The sequence below is a fragment of the Eumetopias jubatus genome, unplaced genomic scaffold (genome assembly GCF_037043125.1).
Source record: "Eumetopias jubatus isolate StellerSeaLion01/CBP00866 unplaced genomic scaffold, mEumJub1_p1.0 scaffold_3, whole genome shotgun sequence".
Taxonomy (NCBI): domain Eukaryota; kingdom Metazoa; phylum Chordata; class Mammalia; order Carnivora; family Otariidae; genus Eumetopias; species Eumetopias jubatus.
The window spans coordinates 149,828,051-149,852,730 of record NW_028274809.1 but is presented as its reverse complement, the minus strand read 5'-3'; the positions used below and the strand labels follow the sequence as shown (position 1 = coordinate 149,852,730).

General features: G+C 41.4%; 2 pseudogenes; both read left to right on the top strand.

Moving 5' to 3' along the window:
- Nucleotides 1–8,563: 8,563 nt before the first annotated feature.
- Nucleotides 8,564–10,542, top strand: LOC114210208 (serine/threonine-protein kinase 26 pseudogene; annotated as a pseudogene).
- Nucleotides 10,543–10,631: 89 nt separating this feature from the next.
- On the top strand, nucleotides 10,632–10,779 carry LOC114213048 (U2 spliceosomal RNA; annotated as a pseudogene).
- The last annotated feature ends 13,901 nt before the right edge of the window (nucleotides 10,780–24,680 follow it).

The window sequence follows — 24,680 nt, the reverse complement described above, 5'->3', positions numbered from 1 at the left end:
ATAAAATAAAAAATTGAATTCTCATTCCCTTTTGGAGAGAAGAGGAAGAAGATGACATCATGGAGGGACACATGAGGGCATTCAAAATTATTGTTTTTCTCCATTTATTAATGTATCATTTTGTTATTTTTAGGCTGTATAAATATGTTAAATATTCCCCCGTGTGTACAACCTATTTCTCCAAAATAAAATAAAAATAGAGATCATCTGAAAACTTGTACATTGTACTTTGACAATACTTTCCATGAGTATCACCTGTGGCTTAAGAAACTGCTCAGATTTGGGTGCCTGGGTGGCTCAGTTGGTTCAGCGACTGCCTTCGGCTCAGATCATGATCCTGGAGTCCCGGGATCGAGGCCTGCATTGGGCTCCCTGCTCAGCAGGGAGTCTGCTTCTCCCTCTGACCCTCTTCCCTCTTGTGTTCTCTGGCCCTCATTCTCTCTCTCTCAAATAAATAAATAAAATCTTTAAAAAAAAACTGCTCAGATTTCAATACAAACAATAAAAATTAAAATAAAAAATAAAATTATGTGGGAAAAATTTACTCTTTGTAAAACACCCAGTACATTTAAAGAATCATTATGATCGTTTTAGCACTTTGCCCAATAGCTTACATTTGGCACCATTTACTGCTAGGGTAATAGAAGGCAAGAGTTCTATCACTGCATACAGCCTCCTCAGAGCAGGTGGCAGATAATTAGCAGCCCCAAATATGGAAATGACTCCATGATATTTGATGATCATAAATAGTAAGGCTATCTCCTGCGATAGAGGCATTGTCTGCCTTTGCTGAGATTTTAGTCTACTGAGTGAAATAGATAATAAACGAGGGAATGAACCACTGAATTATGAAGAGTGCTGTTAAGAAAATGAACAGGGTTCAGTAATAGAAAATAACAACAAACAGGTGCATGGGATAGGATGCAATCCTAACAGGCTGACCAAGAGAAGCCTCCATGAAGAGATGGCGCAGACATGCAGATCTGAAGGAGGAGAAAGGGCCTCATTTGAAGAATGAGACAGGGAGAGAGTTGGCCACAAGAGGAGGGAGGATTCCAGGCTAAGGGAAGCCACCTACCAAAGCCTGGAGAAGAGATCTGGGTCTCTAGGAACGTGGGAGCCGAATGATGGGACGTTGAGAAGGCCAAAAGTGGGACTGGAAAAGTAGGCTGGAACCTTGAAGGCCATGCCAAGGGAGTCTGATTCTTTTCTCAAAGGTCCATAGAAAGAAACTGAAAGGGTTAGTGTAAAAAAGCCACATGATTCAATTTCTGCCTTCAAAGATTACTTTGCTAGTTCGTGAATAGTAGAAACAGGGAGACAATTACTGTGGTAATAGTAGATTGGAAGCAGAGGGTGGAACTGGGATCATAGCAATGTCAGCAGAAATCCAGTGAACAGGGGCGTCTGGGTGGCTCAGTCGGTTAAGAGTCTGCCTTCGGTCTTACACAGTTCATAGCACTCACCCTCCCCAATGTCTACCATCAAAAACTAATGATGTAATGTATGGTGAGTAACATAACATAATAAAATTAAAAAATCTGTAAAAAAAAAAAAAAGTCTGCCTTCGGTCATGATCCTGGGGTCCTGGGATCGAACCCCACGTCGGGCTCCCTGCTCAGTGGGAATCTGCTTCTCCCCCTCTCCCTCTACTCCTCCCCTGCTCATGCTCTCTCTCTCTCTCTCTCTCTCTCAAATAAATAAATAAAATCTTTAAAAAATAAAAAAATTTTAAAAAATAACTCAAGTGAACAGATTCAAGGTATATTTTACAAATGGAATTAATAAGATACGTTGATAAATTAGATGTGGAGAAAATGATATAAAACAGTGATATGTCAAAAATGTACATAGCTCTCATTTGGTAAGGATACATCTGTTATTTCAACGGCTTTTGTCTTCTTTGACAGAAGTTAAAAAAAAAAACTAAAAACAAAAACCTCCTGATGACTTATAGTGTTTGACAGCACCGCCCATGCCGCTGTAGGCACACAGCTTCTCCCAGGGGAGAAACACAGGGAACTATCACAAACATGGCAGAACGTCACAAACCCTTTCAATCATCCATATATGTTTATAAAACTATATGTGTATAAATAACATGTCATTATTTTGTTTATTCTCGGTCTCAAATTTTCATGAAGGTAGAGAATTTGAAGTCTCTCCCAGCCACAGCCAAGTGATCCGTGCCCCTGTTTCCAAACACATGTGTGACACCCTGACCCTAGTCCCGGAATAATAAAATAAGCTAATGCTTACTGAGAGCTTCCTGGCACCAGCACTGTTCATAACACTGGGAAATATTAACAGGTTTAATCCTCACTTCAGCCCTGAGAGAAAGTTCTTCTTCTTATTCCCATTCACTATACGTGAATTGAAACATGTTTACTGTTTCTGAAACTTTAGGGTTTAGACCGGGCTATGAGCTACACTGACACTAAAGAATGTGTCTTAAGCTGCTCAAATTACACTTGAATCTTAAATGTCTTTGCTGATAAATTTTGGTGAAAATAGCCAATAAAAAATTTAGGAAACATACAAATATTGGGAAAATGAATCAATCTCTCACCTGATAAAGACACGGCGGGGGGAAGTGATTTGTCTGTCACAAGGAGATAAAGAGATGCAAGCAAATTTCAAGGAAATAAACTCTTTATTACCAAGTATTCCAAATATTACAGAGTATGTAGAAGGAAACCAGACAGGATCCAAAGATCCCACTTAAAATGGGGAGAAAACAGTCTAACATCTGGATGTATAAAACTTAGCTTTTATTTCAGTTTTGTTTTCTTTTGTTTCTTCTCAACTGTCACACTGTAAAACAGAGAAAACTGAAATCTTGCTCAGGATCTGTAAAATCCACGAAAGTGTGTTGACAGGCAGAGGAGACACCGCCTTTGGGGTACAAGTCTCTCACTTGCATTCAAGTACCAAGCCTGTAACGAATGGTTTACAGTGGTTCTCCACCTTGACTCCACATTCAAATCACCTGGGGTGCTTTCTCCAAATTCTACCCCCAGAGATTTTTTTTAGCGGTTCTCAGGTTGCCCCCCGCCCCCCGCCCCCCGGTCCCCAGCAGATTCTAATGTACAGCCAAAGCTTGAGCAGCACTGCCTGGGATCCAAGCCTGTGGGCATTCTCATGGCTATAACAGAATCATGCTCTTGGGCTTCTCACTGCTGTAGAAGCTAAGAAAGTCAGCAAGAAGCTAAAGGCAACTTCTGAATTCCTACAGCCGCGGTGAGGAAGCACTGTGGTTAGACCTCTCCCACCCTTTCCTGACCTGGCAATTGGAGAAACTGCTTACCAGCAGCGCCCTCTGGGAAACGTAGCTGTCTGCCAAAATAGCCACTGCTGACAACTTCTTTTAGATTTGTTTCAATATAACATGGTCACACTCTGAGCATCAGTAAACAGTATAATTTTCTTGGCTTAATGAATTAGGCAAGGAGAGGCGCCAAGCAGACACATGGAGTACCTAGTATGTGTTGGACATTTTATTTATTTTGCTTCTAATGCTTACCACAACCCTTTGAGGAAGGCATTATTTCATTTTAGCCCTCCAATGAGGAAACCGAGGTTCAGCGGGATTATTAAGTGATTTCTCAAGGTCACAGGGCTGCTGAGAGGAACACTGGGGAGGAGATCCCTCCTGATCTTTACTATACCACACTGCCCCCTAGGGCTGCAGGAGTTAATGGCAAGCACAGGACGTTAAAAAAAAAAAAAAAAAAAAAAATCTTGAAAAGCCAGAAGGCAGTAAGCTTGAAATCCCCTGGTGGACCTAATTGGCTGTGATTGCTCTTTCCTACGAACACTTAGAGCCTTTTCTGTTGGTACCACCGGCTTAGCACTTAACTCTTGCCGACTTTTGTTAATTGCCAGCTCATGTGCTTTCAGCTCATTGCCATGACAAGCAAGCTCGGGCAGGGCAAAGATGATTCTTGATATTTTTAAATCCACCTGAGAGCCTAAATTTGCCTTAGAGCAGAGCTTCTGTAACTGTCATGTACTTACGAATCACCTATAAACCTTGTTAGAAAGCAGATTCTAACAGAAGGTCTGGGTGGGCCTGAGACCCTGTATTTCTAACAAGCCGCCAGGGATACCAAGGCTGCCAAGGAGAGGGTCACATGCTGAGAAGCAAGGACCTCATTATTCCAAATAAGCGCGGGGATTTTTTTTTTAACTCTAATTTTGAAACAAGCAGCTGTGCATGTAGTTTGGTAAATTACATTTCACCACGTATTTCATTTCTTAAAAAAAAAAAAAAGTGTCTCATTATCCTAACAAGGCTGTCTAAAGTCGTTTCTTTCTCAGTGAATCTTTGCAGATTGATTTGTTGATGGGTAGGACATCTCAACAAGAAAAGAAAGCACCTACAAAGGACAGTTGAATTTCTTATGAATAACACAAAGAAACATTAGCTGGTTAATCAATGGTTTAAAACAAAGAAGATGATGGTACACTCCCTCACCATTTCTCCTATTAGCAATAGACCCCCTCATGTGGAGCTGTGACATCCTCGGGATGTTTCTGATGAGAAGCCTGTGGGTAACCCTACAATGTACTCTGAGTAAGACCCAGTCATTAGGAATATCAGCTTTAGGGTCAGTAGACCAGAGTTGAAGCCCTGGCTAACATTTTACTTTTCAAAGCTCATTTCTTGTCCAGTACCACCCTAAAGCAAGACTTGTAACTCTGACCCATCCTCAAATAGCCCCAACCTGAAATCATTAACAAGAAACATATTCATACATACCCATAGAAGAGCTTTTTTCATTCAAAGCAATGAAATATTTCACTATTGATTTTGTGGTTAAACACATAAAAAGGGTTTATGTTGTAGTTCATACTATAAAACACTATAAATCCACATACCTTATTGTGGTTTGGAAAAGGACATCTCTTTTCGATGTTCATCTTTGTGTCCCCCACCCCCAATACACAAACACACATCCTGCTATTCTGGAGTAGTGCTTTACACGGATATACTTGTATGCCTCGGGCAGCCTCAGCTTCCTCGACTTATAAAAGGGGACTAATAATACCTTTTAGGTTTCCGTGACGATTGAACACATATCTCTCTTCAAAAGTCCCTAGCAACCCCAGCCAGCAGGTCTCCTCTCTAGACCATTTCCCCCCCATGCACCCTTCCAACCTCCATCTTACCATCCATACCCCAACTTTCTATGTCCCTTTTCTTTTCAGAGAGAATTGCTGGTCTCTTGGCTTTTCCAATTGGGATCCAATCTCTTTAGATGACCAGCAGAGTTAGAATTAGCAAATAAATAACTTCACACACCCAGTCAGTTCTCTCTAAATATTTATTAAATGAGTAAATGGCTGGCATTCGTATAAGCCAGTCAACCCCAGTGGATCCTCAATATTGAGTTCTAGAAATCTCTCCTATTAGAAAAACCAGATGTGGAAATATTAAGAAGTGACAGCTATCTACACTCCTCTTAATGGTGGATTTTCTCCAGCCCCTTTTCACAAGGAGAAAAGAACAAATCAAGGGTAACACCAATATTTAGATGGAATCTCAGAAATAGTGCAGCAGCAAGGTCATTGGGATATCAGAAGTGCTGTTTGGTACTGCCTAGAGCTCACATCTCCCTATGGCAGTCTTAAAAAATGTATATAGAAACATAAGAAATGCCTAGTCCCATAAAATCTGTGTGATTCACCTGATACACACTTAAGCTGTCTCATGGGTGAATTGAAGATATTACTACTTCATATATACTGCAAAGAGTAATAGACATGGCATATATATTTCTTACCCTGACTAAAGTACTAAGTTAACACTTAGTAGATATTTAGTAAATATTCCACTCCAGCTTATCTGGGTAGCACTTTTCATTCCAGAGGTGTGGGAAGGAAGGTAGGAAATGCTTGGTCAATGTCTGTTTGTTGAACTTGTGAAGAAAAGAAACTCTGACCATGGCAAACAGTTTATATGTTAGGCAATCTTAGCTCTTGTAGCCTTCCACAATCTTATGAAAGGAGATGTCAAGTTCTAAAAAATGTAGTTGTCCATGTACAATCAAATTGCACTCAGTGGCAGGGAAAGAGGAAATGATAAAAACAAAGCAATGACAGAAAGTCCCATCACTGCAAAAAACCTTCCTAAGAAAAGATCAAATCATAGCAGCAGATAGCAGGCCCTCTAGTGAATCAGTGACATTAAAATAAGTATAAAAGAAAATCTGAAAGAAAACCATACCTAAGGAAAAATTGAGAAAAAGGAAGTAATGACTATTAATTGAATAAAATGTAGGCTATAAACTTAAGATAAGCAAACAAGATATCTTCCTCAGAGAGAAATGTTTATTAAAATTAAAGTCATATATAATTGTCCCATTGAGTAAGAATATCTACAAACAAAACCGATAACAAGATGTCAGAGCTAAATGATTGTGCCACAAACCAAAACAAGAAACAAGACCAAATAAGAAAAGAGTGCAAGATACTTTACATTACATATTTATTTAGCAATGAAATCACCTTTTTCTATGTCTCCCCTAAAACTCTCATGTATTCAAGTAGCAATTGCTCTTTAAATGTACTAGCTGAAAATCTATTCTATACTTCGTTAATTGAGTTATACACAATAAAATCTAGGGGCTACAGTGAATACATTCAAAGTCAATGTGCTCAGTACAAAATCCAGTACATGTGATTACATTTCTAAGGCCAGAAAGAAAGCCCATGGGAATGAAAGTAATTTCCACATTTTATACTCATATGGAAAATGTCACACTATCTCCTCTCCTGGAGGTTTCTGAGGAATGCATTTTATTCCATTGGAAGCCTACAGCTTGTTAGAACTTCTCATCCAATGTGCAGTCTACCCCTCTTTCTCACCTGCACATGGAGCCTGGTTCCTTATGCACCTTTATAAATCCTATATAAATGATTATGCTCAGGGGAGTCTTCTGTTTTCTTTTTTTTTTTTTAATTCACAGGCCCATCTTCCTCTTGATGATCTTACTAATGCTATAACTTCGATAAGCCACTGCCATCTAGAGACCTGGGAGGTCTATTAAAAATATTCTCCAATCTTGAGCTGAGAAAGACAAGCACTAGCTAAACATCATTAAGGACTGTTGTCTCAGAGAAAGTCAGAGACATACCACAGCCAGCAGAGCACAGTTCTCCATATTCTCTATTGAAAAATGAAACTGTAAAAAGAGCAAATGTTAGTACTGAAAACACAAGTACTTTGAGTGAAACCAGCACAGAAACTGGAGATGGTGGGGCACCTGGGTGGCTCAGTCGTTGAGCGTCTGCCTTCGGCTCAGATCATGATCCCAGGGTCCTGGGATCGAGCCCCACGTCCGGCTCCCTGCTCCGCGGGAAGCCTGCTTCTCCCTCTCCCACTCCCCCTGCTTGTGTTCCCTCTCTTGCTGTCTCTCTCTGTCAAATAAATAAATTAAAATAAAAATCTTTAAAAAAAGAAAAAAGAAAAGAAAGAAACTGGAGATAGCTCACCTCAAACTCAGTTCCAAATAAGGATGGGGAATCATGCCCTTGACGTCAGAAGCAGGTAATCACTTACATGGTAAATCCCAAAAATTCCAGAAAATTATCCCCATCCCAACCACATCACATACCCACATCGACTAAAAAGGCACCACCTCTTGGATGATGGTTGAAATTATTTTTAGAGCTGCGTTTTTGGTTTTCCGTTGTTGCCCTCCACTTGGATGCAGGTAGTCTTAGGAACGTAATGCTTCCATCTTATGTACTCCTGAGTTCTAAGCTATCTGTCCCTTTCTCGAGAGCTGCAGTTGGTGAAAAGATCGAATAATGAGTGCGAGAGGACAGAAATGCCCAGAGAGGAGAGAAGGAGCAGGAGGAGAGCACTAAAGACTCTGAAGACGAACTGATCTCTCCACAATTTTACCTAAGGCTTCAGAAGGGCAAATATTTGTTTAATGAAATCATACACGGAACAAACACACACACACACACACACACACACACACACACACACACACACACACACACATTTGAAACAGATAAACCCAGAGCTGCTCTGATCAACGTTACACGATTGGAGCCTGGACCTCCCCGCCCACACTGTAGTCCTTCCATTCCTGTCGCAGTTCAGAAGGTGCCAGGATTCCAGGAAAGACGCTTGGAAAACCACTAGCCTATTGGAAGTTGGTGTAGTGAAAGAAATCATCTCTGATGTAAGAACCGTTCCTTTCTTTAAACCTATAATTCTAGAGCGGGGAGGCACAGAGGCGTGGCATCAGTCGAGCCCAGTTCTGGGCCACGGTCACACACAGCGCCCCGCCTGCAGGAGGAGCCGCCGCCAGAGCGGCGGGCGGGCGCCAGAAAGATAGACCGAGTCCCCGACAGCCGCTCCGTGAACCGCCCACCCCACTTCCATGAGTCCTTCCGAGCCCCGGGTGGAAAAGCCCGGGAGGGCTACTGAGCTACCCGTGGAGGAGGAGCGAGTCCAAGCCTGAGCCCGGGGCGCCACCACCGCAGGCGCGCAGCAGGGGTCGCCTTCCTGGCCCGCTCACCGGCGGCTGTCCAAGGTCCCGGGATGCAGAATGACAGAGCCGACTGAGAAGCACTAATCACAACATTAGAACACATTGGGAAAGGCTCGTTTGGGAAGTTTTCAAAGGAATTGATAACTGTGCCCGGCAAGGGGTTGCTATTAAAATCGTAGACCTTGAGGAAGCCCAAGATGAAACTGAAGACATTCAGCAAGAAATAATTGTTCTGAGTCAGTGTGACAGCTCATATGTAACAAAATACTATGGATCATATTTAAAGTGTTCAAAATTATGGATAGTAATGGAATACCTGGGTGGTGGTGGTTCAGCAATGGGTCTTCTTCGAGCTGGTCCATTTGAGGAGTTCCAGATCACTACCATGCTAAAGGAAATGTTGAAAGGTCTGGATTATCTGCAGTCAAAAAAAGAAAATTCACCGAGAAATGAAGACTGCCACCGTCTTGCTGTCAGAACAAGGAGATGTTAAACTTGCTGACTTTGGAGTTACAGCTGAGAGATACACAAATTAAAAGGACTACCTTGGCGGGAACACCATTTTGTTTTTTGTTTTTTTTTAAAGATTTTATTTATTGGGCGCCTGGGTGGCTCAGTTGGTTAAGCGACTGCCTTCGGCTCAGGTCATGATCCCGGAGTCCCGGGATCGAGTCCCACGTCGGGCTCCCTGCTCGGCAGGGAGTCTGCTTCTCCCTCTGGCTCTACCCCCTCTTGGGCTCTCTCTCTCTCTCTCTCTCAAATAAATAAATAAAATTAAGATTTTATTAATTAAATTAAATTAATTAATTAAAATAAATTAAGATTTTATTTGAGAGAGAGAGAGACAGAGAGGAAACACGAGCAGGGGGAGTGGGAGAGCAGGGGGAGTGGGAGAGGGAGAAGCAGGCTTCCAGCCGAGCAGGGAGCCCGATGCGGGGCTCGATCCCAGGACCCTGGGATCATGACCAGAGCCGAAGGCAGACGCCTAATGACTGAGCCACCCAGGCGCCCCAGGAACACCATTTTGGATGGCTCCTGAAGTTATTCAACAGGGGGCTCATGACTCAAAAGCTGACATTTGGTCATTGGGAATTACTGCTATTGAACTAGCCAAGGGAGGGCCACCTAACCCTGAAATGCATCCCATGAGAGTTCTGTATCTTATTCCAAAAAACAATCCTCCAACTTTTGTTGGAGACTTTACTAAGTCCTTTAAGGAGTTTACTGATGCTTGCCTGAACAAAGATCCATCATTTCCTCCTACAGCTAAAGTATTTCTGAAACACAAATTCATTGTAAAAAATTCAAAGGAGACTTCTTTTGTTCAAAGATTTTTATTTACTTATTTTAGAGAAAGAGACAGAGACAGTGACAGAGGTAGTAAGAGAGAACACAAGCAGGGTGGAGAGGGAGAAGCAGGCTCCCTGCTGAGCAGGGAGCCCAACTTGGGGCTCGATCCCAGGACCTTGAGATCATGACCTGAGCTGAAGGCAGACACTTAACGACTGAGCCATCCAGGTGCCCCTCAAAGAAGACTTCTTATTTGACTGAACTGTTAGCTCAATTTAAGAGATGAAAGGCAGAAGGGGACAGTGATGATGAAATTGATTCTGAAGGCTGATTCCGAATCCACCAACAGAGAAAATAATACTCATCTTGAATGGAGCTTTACCACCATGTGAAAGAAAGCCCAATCCAAAGAAACCACAGAATGGGGCAAAGCAAGATCTTGTGCAAATGCTGAGTTGTTTGTCTATGATAATGACACCTGCGTTTGCTCAACTTAAAGAGCAGGGTGAGGATAACACTAGCAGGAATCAGGAAATTGAAGAACTTGAGAAAAGTGTTGCTGTGGCAGAAGCCACCTGTCCTGGCATCATAGATAAAATAGTGAAGAAATTAACTGAAAAATTTTGGAAAGTGTTCAGCAGATGAATCCCCCAAAGGAACTGATTATTGGCTTTTATTGCATACCGAACCACAGAAACCCACCAAAGTTACTTCAGGCTTAACAATGCTTAACTCATGAGCTCTATGTGCCTTTTGGATCTTTGCAGCATTGAAGATTTGGAAGAAGCTATTCAACTATTTGTGATGGTGTTTATCACTTTATTTTTAATTGCTTCTCGGCCTTTTGGCTAAGATCAAGAGTAGTATCACTTTATATTTTAAAGAGACTATTTTATGAAGTAAGTTTTTATACTATATATAGTTTCACCTGTATTCTACTAAATGTTGAGATCCAGTTTTGCTTTTAGGTATCATTATTACTTAAGTTACTGGGATGAATACCTTTCATGTTGTGATCTTTAGTTCAATGAACACTCATGAAACGTACAGGTCTTTCAAAGTCATCCTAAATATTCAACTTTTGTAAATCATCAAGCTGCAAAACAGTTTTGTTTTAACACACAACATATTCTAAAAATGATTATTGGGAGACGGTGGAAACAAGTCATACGTTCTTAAAACAGAGGCTTTTCATAAGCTCTTGGAAATGAAACCTGGAAAAGTATTAACTACCAAGTTGGGATGATCTCCCAAGCAGCTCAGTGATGATCACATTTGAGAGCCATGCCGTTTGAAATATATATAGGCAACAGAGGTATCTCTTGGTGTACAGTATTTACCTTCTCTGTTAGAAGAGGCAATTAACCCTATTTGACATGGTTGGAAATGTAAAGCAATACTAATTAGCCATGGATGGGATTTTGAAAATACTAGGTGAATTAGTCAGGCTTCATTTTTAAAATCTTCAACTCATATTGCATATTATATGCTTGGATTTGGGGAGCTTAAAAAAAAGCTGATAATCATGTAATTAAATACCTGATCGACAGGTATGAATATAACTCACACCAGCATATTTTTGTCATGGGAGTAAAATTTCCTATAAACTATTTATACGTTTTTGTTCTTCATAATTATCCAGTATATAAACATCATGTATTCATTTTCAAAAGGATATTTAAATAAGCATTTTCTAGTTCATGTGCAAATAGCCATAGTACAGGCTGATCTCTGCCCCTACAAAGTTAAGTTAGACCATACAGTTAATTTTCAGTTATGGTACTGTTATGTGCGTAATACCTTTTCTCTTTTAAGCCCAGTATATATATTATGCCTGCCTAAGTCCCGAACTGGACCTATATTTTAGTAGTTGTAGAATTATTGATGTTAATTAGTTTTGATAGTTAACGTTTTATTATTTGGATCTGCACAGTTTTTTTTTTGCACAGAAGTCATTTTTAAAAAATCTGAACAATTGCCATATATCAGAAGAAAGATGTTCTTCAACTAAAGAATACAGTTTTTTGTCAAAGGGCCATCACCTCCTCTTTTTCTGCAATAATACAGACACTTGAATAAGTTGTGGTTGTGTCCTCTGCCAAGAAATTTCTTTTCGTTGGTGCCTCTACTGTAACAATTATTTTTAACATATTGTATTTTGAAGTAATGGTTCAGTTAAAATGTTCACTTGCTATGTAACTGAAACTCAACTACAGTTTATAATCTATAGAGATCTGGAAATAATTTTGCAACTCATATCATGGATTAAATGAATATTTTTATAAAAGTAAAAGCAACAAATTTATAAATTGATTATTTGAAACTTTATTTTTTATTTTTTTGGTTATTTGAAACTTTACAACACAGCTGCCTCATGGATAGGAATTGTATTGCTTATTCATTATTAAAGTTATTAGTCCTATAAACTGTTTCTAGGTGAAACACACTCCAGTATTTTGGGGGGTTTAAAAAGAAATATATAAATTAAAAAACACCTATAATAAAAAATGTATGATTTTAGATGTTAATTTCTAAACAAATAATTGGGAAGATGAACAGAGAAAAGAAAGTTATGATGGCTGTTTTTCAGTCATATCCTTCGTACTATTAACATCTCCATCTTCAGATAACATGGTGCTAGCTAGCTTAAGCAAAAGTAAGGTAGAGTCAGGCAGTCTCATACCCATACACAGAGGTACTCCTCATCTCAGATACTAAAGAGCTATAGAAACCCAGTCACTTCCTCTTTCTTATCTCCTGTTGCTGCTTCTCTCTTGCTGCAGATGGGTTTTTCTATTCGAAGTCCGTGGAAAGGAAATGGCCACTGTAACTCCTGATCTACATCTCTGTCCATGACTTCAGCCGAATTCCAAATCTAAGTTTATTCTTAGAAAGTACTTTGCTTGGCCCAGCTTGAGTTGAGCACCTCTAATCCCATCAGGATAACCCAGCCGACAACTCTGCCGGGGGTAGCGCAAGTTTCAGAAAGAGAGCAAGGTGCTGGTTAAACTAATAATGGGTAGTCAGTACCCGCTTCCCGGAAGCCTGTGCCCCCTGACACAGCAGTGATGTGCTGGACCAGCTCATACCAGTAGGCTAGAGCCGATCCTACCCATCACTTCCCAACTCCATGTTCAGTGAGGTTATATGGGTAGCTTGAAATCAACCAAGGTTGGAGTATTTATACCACACAAACTGGCAAATGCTATAAATCAGAGATTACTTTTTTCAGAGTCCCTTTACCAGCACCACACTGTCACCTAAGACTCCATAATTTGTGATGTTGGAGACAGCCACATTAACATCTACTCACACACTGTGAAGCTCTGCAGAGTTCAGTCATCTAGAAGGCGCCTAGTAGATCCGTTCACTCAGGTATGTTTGTACGTTTAAGAAAAAAAATAAAGCAAGACACGTGCATCAGCGTTGGTCAAATGCAGCACATCTGATCCCACACAAAGCCTTCTTCTCTGCTGTACTTAATACAGGGGCAGACATAAGTAACAAGGATCCTGAAAACCAGCCACGTTCTTGGTAAAAATAGAAAAGTAGCAAATGGAGAACTCTAGTGCAGAAGACGAGAAGAAATGGTAGAATTTACAAGAACACTTATGGGAATATAGCAGGGGCTCAGTAAGTATTTCAGAAAGGATGAAGAGAAGAAAGGGAGTGGGAAAACAGTGGAGGTAAGGGGCAAGAGGGAGAAAGGGAGGATGGAAAGTGTAAAAGGAAATAATGAGCCATCAATCAAAGGAGACAATTCTCCACTGAGATTATAAGCAAAAGATATGTTAACTGATAAATACAAAAGCGTTCATTCAACAAGTTGTATCAAGTGATGAACCTAGGACAGGGCTGGGCATACAATAGTTAGGAGGACATGGTCCCTGTCTCAGGTACTGTGCGATTTAGTGGAAGAGGGACTCAAATAAATCGTCATCTCAATATTGGCACATGCTATGATTAGTTAACCATAGGATGCTGAGGGAGACCATAGAAAAGCTTCTACCCCAAATGTGGGAGTCAGAAAAGACCTCCCAGAAAGGGCACATATAAACCGAAGCCCTGAAGAACACATAAAAGCTTCACAAGTGAATAGGATGAAGCAAAAGACATTTCAGATGGAGGAGAAATAAAATAAAACGCGTATGGTTGTGAATAGAAATAGGCAATCACGAGTCTGAAGGAAGTTCACAACTGGCTGAGTATAGTGTGCAAGAGAGTAAACTGGAGATACACACCACACCGGGTCATGGAGACCTTGCAGGCATACTTGGAACTGGGACTTTCAGGACAAAGGGGAGTTACTTAGGGGGTGTAAGGAAGAGAATGCTTTAGAAAAATCACTCAAATTGGTTCACTTCTCTTCTTATTGACATTACAACCTCCAGCTGGTCCCCCTGCCACCCCTCTGTCCCACCTCTAAACTATTCCACAGGGAAAGGAGGGAGCCCAACTGTTACAACCGGTGGTAACATCAGTGCTGTTGAGAGAAAAGCATTGTGGTGGTAAAGAAAGGAGGTGGAGCAGTTCAAGAGCTCTTTGGGTGGTAAAGTCAGCAGGATTTGATGATTACCAGGCCTTGGGGGATGAAGGAGGCAGGCCTTAAAGAGTTTCCCAGATTCCTAACTTGGGCAGGTGGATGGATGGTGGTGCTACTGACTATAAGAAGGAAATAAAAGAAAAACAGGTTTAGCAGGGTATACCAGGAGTTTAATTTTGAAGTGCTGTGGGGCATCCTGACAGAGATGTACAGTGGGCAGTTAATTAGTAAAGCATGGGAGGGATTACCATGATTTACAATTTTTTACATATTAGGTTTTGAGAGGGTCAATAACATTGCTTTTCCCCATCCAAGCTGGCAATCAAATGAAACATGGCTATGAGCAAACAGAAGCAAAATATCACCTTTGAGTATAGATACATGCCATGCTTGTGTGAAAGGATTTCAACCTAAAATGGAAACAGGATATGAAATGAAAATCTCAAACAGGTGCCTTCAGAAAAATGGAACTTAAGAACCAAGAGACTGGGAGCACCTGGGTGGCTCAGTTGGTCAAGTGTCTGCCTTCAGCTCAGGTCATGATCCCAGGGTCCTGCCTCCAGCCCGCATTGAGCCACACATCAGGGCTCCCTGCTCAGTGGGGAGTCTGTTTCTCCCTCTCCGTCTGCCCCTCCCCCCCCAGCTCATGTGTGTGTGTGTGTGCGCACGTGTGCCCTCTCTCTCTCAAATAAATAAATAAAATCCTTAAAAAAAAAAAATAAAGAACCAAGAGACTGATTGGCATTAAGTGCTTGATTTACAGAAGACCAAGACTTACCTCTTGATCTGTGAACATCTGCCAAGAATCTTTCTACATCCTCAAGCCAATGAACTTACTGCTTAGACTCTGGCTAGACTTCCTCCTCTTTGCATTCCTTGCCCATAAATACAGCCTACCCCAAAACTTCCACAGATTCACCTGTGGCTTGTTACAGCATGGGTTTCCTGAATTGCAATTCCTCTGGTATTCCCAAGTAAACTTAATTTCTGGTAATTTTAGTTTGTCTCAGTTTACCTCTTCATTTAGGTTGACATTTGGGAAACTTACGTTGCCAATGTTTCCTTTCTGATTTAGAGAGACTATTGTAGTCAGCCTCCAAGATGGCCCCCAAGGACCCCTGCCACCTGGCACTCATATCCTTACAAAGCCCTCTCCCACACTGAATAGGGCTGAATTGTATGACCAATAGAATACTGTGAAAATGGCAAATGTGATTTCTGAGGCTGAGTTATAAAAGACGCTACAACGTCTATCTTGTTTTCTTTTGGGTCTCTCACTCTGGGGCAAGCCAGTTGCCATGTCATTAAATTATTCAAGTAGCCCTATGGAGATACTCACATGGTAAGGGAGAGGTCTTGCCAACAGCCATGAGAGGGAGCCATCTTGGAATCAGACCCTCCTAGTGAAGCCCCCAGATGACTGAGGTCCCGACCAATATCTTAACTATAACCACATGAGAACCAGCGCCAAAACCATCAAGTTAAGCTGATTCTGAATTTTTAACCCATAGAAACCGTGAGATAACAAATGTTTATTATTTTAAGCCACTAAATGTTGAGGGGAATTTGTTACACAGCAACAAATTAAAAATACAGAAACCTACTTATCAGGTCATAGGTCACATACTAAAGAACTAACTGCAGACCTCACCAAGGGTGTCCTGCCCTGTAAAAGGCTAGTGGCTCTCAAACTTCAGCATTCAACACAATCACCTGAAGGGTTTATTAAAATACGGATTACTGGTTCCCACCTTAGAGTTTCTGACTCAACAGGCCTGAGGCGGGGCCTGAAATCTGTAATTCTGTAGTGAGTTCCAAGGATTTGGGAGTTGATTAGGGAACAGATGTGATACCTGTGACCATTGTAATGATACACAACAAGCTTTACTTGGGTGACACTTTGACAGGTTCACATGTGGGGAAAGTCTCTCACAGCATGAGACAATTCAGAGACCACTACCGAGGGAGGGGATCATGTGTCTAGGTGATGTTGTTCAGCTGCCCAGGGCAAGAATCCGGGTCACGGAGCTCTGAAGTGCGGCAGCATCTTGGATGGGTCATGGAGCTCTAAAGTGCGGCAGCATCTTGGAGTCTTCTTTATAGCTCCAGTGTCTATCTTATCTTATCTCTGGTCAGCAGATGTTGTGTGCCATTTCATGGGGTATGCAAAGCAGGCAGGATTGATATGGCTAAAAATCTCATTTTTTTAGGGTTCTGTTTAAAACAACTGGATGTGTAAACAATTAAGTTTGGTGCCAGTGGGCTATTGAGCTACGTGGTCCCATACTGCTGTGAAGGAGAAAACACATAGGGCCAATATTCAGAGGCCATCTTTGGCTCCTTTAGATAACAAATTGTTACAAGTCTCCAGAGAACCCTGATACTTTTGGTCTGAGAACACACTTTGAGAACCACTGACCTAGAGGAATAGTAATGTAGGCTTCTTGTGAGCAGGGTCAGGGTGGCTTTAAAAAAGAGGGTGAAGTTCAGCTTCTTCTCCCAAGTTGGCATATCAAAAAAAAAAAAAAATCAAATACTTCTTTTCCTGAAGAGAAGTAAAAAGGGAAGAAGAGGGAGATGATTGTAACAGAAGTTCTATCCACAAGGAAGGAAATACTAGGACTCAGGAATAACTGACTGTTCTCTCCCCATGAAGATACCCTCCAAGATGATGATTCACATCCTAAAAAACATGTTTTCTGTAGGGACTTTTTGTTGTTGTTGTGCTTGTTGTTGAGAAGAAATAGTTCCAGTGAGGACTGCCTGGTTTTCTCTAAGCAGAAACCAGTTTCACTACCCTGACAAACAACAGTACTTTGCCTGTGGGTGGTACAAGCTGTTTATATACCCTTACCTTAATTAAGTAATCTCTAACTAAAGATGATTATCTTGTAGTTGTTCTCAACAGAGTTTCTTTAAAGAATTCCAAGAAATACATCTATTTTCAGCATTGTAAAAGGTATAGAAATTGTGTCAACCTTGAAAACAGAACAGCCAGTTATTTTAACAGCAAAATGGGTTTATTCCTGAATAGCAGAGGAATTGCAATTCAGGACAAGCAGGCTATGGTGAACCATAGGCAAGTCCAAAGAACAAAGGAGAGGAACCCTCCTTTATAAAGGAAAGGGGGGGAGTTGGGAAAGGCTGTAATAAATAAAAAGTCCCTTGGAGTAAACTGGGAATTGGGAACATAGTGTCTTTTCATTGGCTGATTTGTGACAGTCTCTCATTGGCTGGGCTGTTGCTGGGCAAGGAGAAAATCTTCCTCCTGCTGGGGTAGTAGAGTAGGCTTCTTCCTATTGGGATCCCCAAAGAGCTCCAACCAATGGTATGTCTGTGAGAGCTTCCCCCTCCTGGCCCCACAACTCCATTTTAAATGAGGTTTCCTTTGTTCAATTTCACAATTGAGATCTGATTGAAGCTGTTTCCCTCAGGTCAGTTTTTAGTTTCTTTCATCTCTCCTTTACAACATCATGTCCCCATAATCATCCATTCACTCAACCATTAATTTATTCATCAAGTCTGAATAAGTATGTTCCATGCATTAAGAATTGCCCTGGGTGGTTTGAGATGATAGATGTTGAAGCCAGAGCTGGAAACTAAAAAACAAACAAAAATGATTTTTTTAATTAATTAATTTATTTATTTGATTTTATTTATTTTTGACAGAGAGAGAGCACAAGCAGAGGAAGCAGCAGGTAGAGGCAGAGGGAGAAGCAGGCTCCCCACTGAGCAGGGAGCCCGATGTGGGGCTCGATCCCAGGACCCTGAGATCATGACCTGAGCTGAAGGCAGATACTTAACCGACTGAGCCACCCAGGTGCCCCATGATTTTTTTTTTTTTTTTAAATGAACAAGAACCTATATAAGGAACATTTGGCTCCTGGGAGTTTTGACATGTTGGTCTCAGCTATTTTTTTCCTTCTCCCTCCATTCGCATTTCGGGAAATTCACACTAAATTGGCACAAAAAATTCAGGAGGGAAAAGACAACAGAAGTACTAACCTAACAAAGAAAAGATCCACCTTGAGATTTAGTGAATAGAAACGTGTCACTTTACACCAGTAGTTTTAACGACAGAAGCTGAATCTTTGGTAGGTGTTGCGCATCTCCCTTCTGGCTCCAGCCTCTTCTTTCTGTCAGTGTTGATACCATTTGCATAAGTACCTGTCATTATCCCCTATCAACTGCCTCCTTTCCAACCTTGAACGTTTCTTCTTGATTCATTATAATTAAAGAGCTAATGTAGCCATTCAAGTTCACATTGTTAATGACCATGTAATCATCTTCCCTAGTGACCAGAATTCCTTTCTTTTTATGAGGTTACAATTAAATTCCTTCCAGCCATAAGGTCAAAAGAATCTGGAAGAGTTAGCCTTCCCAGTGACTAATTTCACACCCGTGACTCTGATACATATAAAATAAGACCTCTTAAATGGAAGGTGTCAAATTAAAAAATAATATACACTTGACTACACCTCAAGTGAAGTCAATTAGATGTAAAAATTAAAGACTGTGGATTCTTTTCCTGTTACTGGAAGTGATGCTTGACACTCCACACTTATCAATTTAAGACACATCTGTGTCCCTTAGAAATGTTAAAGTAATTTGTAAATTGGAAGGGAATTAAAATGGCCCAAAGCCTGGGAAAATACTGGCCAGGAGATTAAGATAATGTTCTCATGTCTGTTCCATATAATAACTTGTCTATCACTCTGTATTTTTCCCTTCCTGAGATTTGCTTAAGTTCTTCTGAAATGGATTTTGTTACTTTTCCTGCTACTGAGGCTTTTGTATTTTGTAAAAGATTCTGATTATTAGATCACTATGCGTGGCTAAATGCCACAGACAGATTTAGCCTCTGGCTTCCAAGATATAACACTGACCATTGATGCCTCTCTTTTTCCTGTCATCTTGAAATCTATTGTAGACCTTCATCTTCACCTATAGCTTTCAGTGGTTCTCAGTTTAACTCTCGCACACACATCCTCCCCAACTCCTTATGCCTTTATCTTCCTCTCTCCTCCAAGACAGGAGTTGTTTTCAGCAGTGAGGCTATTTCCTGGAAACCCTGTGGCTCTAACTTCAAATGGAAGTCACTGTCAACTCCCCATCAGTATATGTCAAAGGGACTCCTCAAAAGGAATCTGTCTATGGCAGCCACAGTGCTCCTGTCTACAAGGCTCAGAAAGGCTCCTCGAATGCGTGGAGTGTGACCCACAGCCAGCAACCTCCACACTCTGCAATTCAGCTGTCCCGAGATTCCAAGAAGTCAAAGTGACCATTTCATCAGGAACACAGGCAGATGACCTTCACTCAAAAACATTTAGGTGGGCTCTTGGGTGGCTCAGTCAGTTAAGTGGCTGCCTTCGGCTCAGGTCATGGTCCCAGGGTCTTGGGATCGAGCCCCGCATCGGGCTCCCTGCTCGGCGAGGAGCCTGCTTCTCCCTCTCCCTCAGCCTGCCTCTCTGCCTGCTTGTTCTCTCTCTCTATCTCTCTGTCAAATAAATAAATAAAATCTTTAAAAAAAACACAACATTTAGGTGAGGACTCTGTGACCTGAAGAGCAAACAAGATTCAACTTCTGTGCTTCTTGAAGTTGTTGGTGTCATAAGAAAAATAACTATTGTTATTATTGTCTGTCTATTGTTTTTGCTGCCCAGATTCCTTTCGCTCTCCTTTTGAGATATATCTATATCTATCCATGCCTTGATTTCCCTCCATGTGACCATGCCTTCCCTCCTCTCAGCCTATATGCTTTGGATAACATTTTGCATGCTGTAAGAGTGCATGTACCCAACTGTGGAGACAGTGGACTGAGCAAAAGGAGGTCTGGTTCCATTTCTCTAGCACAAAGAGAGAGATGTCTAAGAACAGGGCCAAAACAAAGGAAGCCGAGTCTAGAACTAGAGGAGAGAAAAAAAAAAAGATTCTGGTGATGTAGAGTCCCTTCACCAAGATAAACCTAAAACCAAGCCTAATTGCAATAACTGAATTCTTCATTCATGTTTTCACTGAAAAATATCTATGAAGCCCTTCTATGTACGTTGCCCTCTGCTACAGCCAGAGATACAATGTAGTTCTGGATTTCAATCACATGTAAAGGGGCAATGACCACCCAGTTTGATAGGTGCTGAGACATGACAAAGCCGCATGGGGTGCACCTAGAACAGCAACCTCACTCAAGAGAGGTGATCTGTGTCCTAGAGGAAGAAGAGTTCGAGCTCTTTGGTTTAATTTTTAATATAGACTCTGATTATTATAAATAATATCAGCATGTCAATGAGTCACACCAGCCTCTGACCTCTCAGTTCTTTGACCTATTCCTAGATAGCAATTTTCTCCATCAGGTCATCCTTCGACATAGTACATCATGAACTTCTGTACCTTTAAAAAAATTAGCCGAACATCCCACTCTCTGAGCACCATTTTAATTTTCCCAATTCTTTCACTCAGTGCTTCCTCTAGACAGTACACTCCCCCTCATTACCACACTCTATCCTCAGGGTTTCCTTACCTGCTACAATCCTTAGATCTTTACTGCAGCCCTCACTAGTGTCTTCCCTTACTTCATTTTCCAACAGCCTCACCAACCTGGCACATGACTTATCATATTCCGTTCGAATTGCCTATTTAATACTTTATCTTCTTTGTGAAACTATAGCCTCTAAGAAGCAGGGGCTTCATAATCGCCATTGGATCCCCAGCACTTAGCATCATTTTCCTTTACAGATAGCAGACAGTTAACAAACTCATCCACCCAAAGCGTATCTCTTACAAACTACTACGGACGGACATCGTGCTGAGTCCTAGAATTTGATGATCTGAAAATAGGAACTCAGCCTGCCCTCCCAGAGCCTACAGTCTACTGGGCATGAGAGTAAGGTGCTGGCAGCACTGCATTGAGCAGGACGTAGACCAAGAAATCAACCAGCGGCAGAGTGGGGTTCACTGCAGAGAACTTGCACCTAAAAGAATCTGCTGCCAAGTAGACAACTCCCTGACAAATACATGATAAATACCTTCTTTTCTGAAAAAGCTGCCCCTTGAAGTTAGGGACTTTGACACTTGTTATATATGTACTAAGAACTGGCCAAAAATCATAAAAGTGATAAGTAAGTCTTGATATGTTTCCTTGACAACAGGGCTAAGGGAGTGAAATCACACAAGGAGGTGGTAACTCTTTTTAAAACTATCCTGCTAATGTGGAATCATTTTCAACAAGTCCTACTGAGCACATGCATTATGTCTTCCCATGAGATTTTCCTGGCCTGTGCCTCTCAAGGATCCATAAACATTGAACACTAATAACAGAAAAGGAAAATAGAACACACTAGATGAAATGTTTAGATGATACTAAACTGGAAGAATATACAAAGGCCTCAAAAAAAAAGAGGAAGAAAAATTACAAATGGCATTCATATGGAGCTAAACAATAAAAGAACACCCAAATCTCAAGTTTACACAGTGATATACTTAGGGAATAAGCACACACTATAAAAAAGAAAATACTAAAATGAAAACTGCATAGTAACAAACACTAAATTAGGTAAAAATTTAAAATATGAAAGTGTAGGGGCATCTGGATGGCTCAGTCAATAGAACATGAGACTCTTGATTTCAGGGTCATGAGTTAAAGCCCCACGTTAGGTGTGAAGCCTACTTAAAAAATAAAAATAAAACAAAATATGAAAGGGTAACCATAGGCTAACTTTAAATCCAGGGGCCCAGGAAACAAAATATTTTGAAAAGGACCCTGTGAGCAAAACAGAATGCATTAATAGCATCCTTCGTGGGAAGAGGGTGCTCTTAAATGTGAGTCTGGGCAGAATTCACTGTTAAATGGGGTAACAAAATTAAAATACTAGTTGATTTCTATAAAAAAAAAATGAGAGAGTTTCTCAGGGATTCTAGGGAAAGCTGAAACTCCCTGTACTGACAAGCAGCTCAATGTAGAGGAAAGTGAGCAAACCTCAAACCTCAAAAAACAAGAGAAAGGACTAAATAAATATAAAGGAATTGAAGGACATGAATATCCATGTTTAGTCAGGATTCAGATCAAGCTGGGGGGCTTGATTTTGAGTAATATATAGAAAAAGTCTCAAACATCAAAAAAAAAAAAAAAAAGGAGGAGGAATAGATATAGACATAAGGTATAGACAGATCCTATTATTAGCAGAGCCCCGGGGTGCAAGAACACCTGGCCCGGAGGTCCCAAACAGACCAGGTTGTGCCTCTCACTGCTAATGAAATGCAAAGACAGAGAGACAAGGGGTGGTGAAACAAGAAAGGATTTTATTTCAATGAGGCCAACCCCAGGAAGACAGCAGACTGGTGTCCCAAGAACTGCTGAGACTACTTCTAAATTTATTTAGGGAAAATGCAGGACAAAAATCGGTGGGCGGGCGCCTGGGTGGCTCAGTTGGTTAAGCGACTGCCTTCGGCTCAGGTCATGATCCTGGAGTCCCGGGATCGAGTCCCGCATCGGGCTCCCTGCTCAGCGGGGAGTCTGCTTCTCCCTCTGACCCTCTTCCCTCTCATGCTCTCTATCTCTCATTCTCTCTCTCTCAAATAAATAAATAAAATCTTTAAAAAAAAAAAATCGGTTGGCATGTGCAGCTGAGCAACAAAAGTCAGGTCGATCATTGTCTTAAGGCCAATCACATGGGGAGCTGGTTGGGGATGCCTGGCTGGCTCAGTGGGTAGAGCATGCAACTCTTGATCTCAGGGGCCTGAGTTCAAGCCCCACTTTGGGCATAGAGTTTACTTTAAAAAATAAATAAAATATATTTAAAAAGCTAATGTTTAAAAAAAAGGGGGGGAAAGGGGGCAGTACGGTATGAAGGCAAAATGGAGTCAGTCAGCTCAATGACTGGGTCTTCCTTCACTATTTGTTGTGTTTCTCCAGAGAGCCCTAACTAATCCAGCAATCATCCTTCCTGTTGTTTATGAATCCTTAAGTCAATCTCTCTCTCTCTCTCTCTCTCTCCCTCACTCTTTCTCTCTCTCTCTACTTATTTAGTTATCCAATAATCCAGGGCTGCCCAGCTGCCCAGGTCAGATGATGAGCTGGATAGTAGTGGCTTGGTCTTTGGCTTCCCTATGCCAGTCTTTCTAGTTGTTGAGCAGCATCTCTCCATCTAGTGTGGACAGTTCAGATAAGTCTTCAGCCTACGAGGTTTCACATGATCCCTGGCCTGAGACAGCTATGCTGACTCACCTCCCATCTGCTGGTAGTAGTCCTCAAGGTCCTGTGTCCTGAGAAACCCCTCAGTCCTGGGAAAACTGGGATGTTTGGTCATACCACCCAACACATTGTTCAAAGACGTCTCCTCAGACAGAATCCTGATAAAGGGGTACCCCTGGGGCTTACATTTGGGGTATGAGAGCTGATGGGACTCCCTCAGCCACTGAAGAGTCACCATTCACATTCTTGCCTCTTTGTTAATGCAGCAGAGCCTGAATGGAAGAAGCATTGCCTCATAAGAAACTTGCTGAGCTGGTAAGAACATGCTGTTTCTCCTTCTGGGATCTGGTTTTGAATAGGATTATGGAATAAAAGGAGAAGAGAGGGAAGAATTTGTCCTGATACTCACAGTTATTTAGACAACCATACCAATTTAATTTTGCGATGTAATAGATATTTTCTGCAACTGAAAGCCAAGTGGTGAGGCAAAGCATCTGCTTAATGATGTGCAGAGCTGTAAGTCTGACTTTAGCGTTTAAGATGAAAGGCAGTCACCTAGCCACAAAGTGTAATTCATTAACATTAAACTGATCAGATTCCATTAATGTGAACTCCCACCAACGCAGAAATAAGATGGGTATTAGCTAAGCCTTGTTAATCACTTAGGTGTATGGGGATTTTCAACAAGAAAGCATCTGTTGCTGTAGGATCTGATTCCTAACAGCACAGAAAAGACAGAAACTCAAGTGCCTTCAGAGGGCAAAGGTGGAAGGCTGCGCAGTCCTAGAAATCAGAAGTAACACAGAATTCAGGGGCACCTGGGTGGCTCAGTCATTTAAGTGACCGGATCTTGGTTTTGGCTCAGGTCATGATCTCATGGGTTGTGAGACTAAGGTCCACATTGCTGCTCCATGCTCAGCAGGGAGTCCGCTTAAAGATTCTCTCTGCCCCTCACACTGCACACACACTCTCTCTCTATCTCTAAAAAAAAAAAAAAGTAACAGAATTCAGAGTGCACTTCAAAGCTAAATACTAGGATGGGTGAAAAGCCTCTTTAAGAAGCAGGCAGACCTTCAAGTTCCCATTTCCCAGTCTGTGTGGTTAGGCATTCCCCTTATGCTCACTTCTGAGGAGACCAAATGTTTAT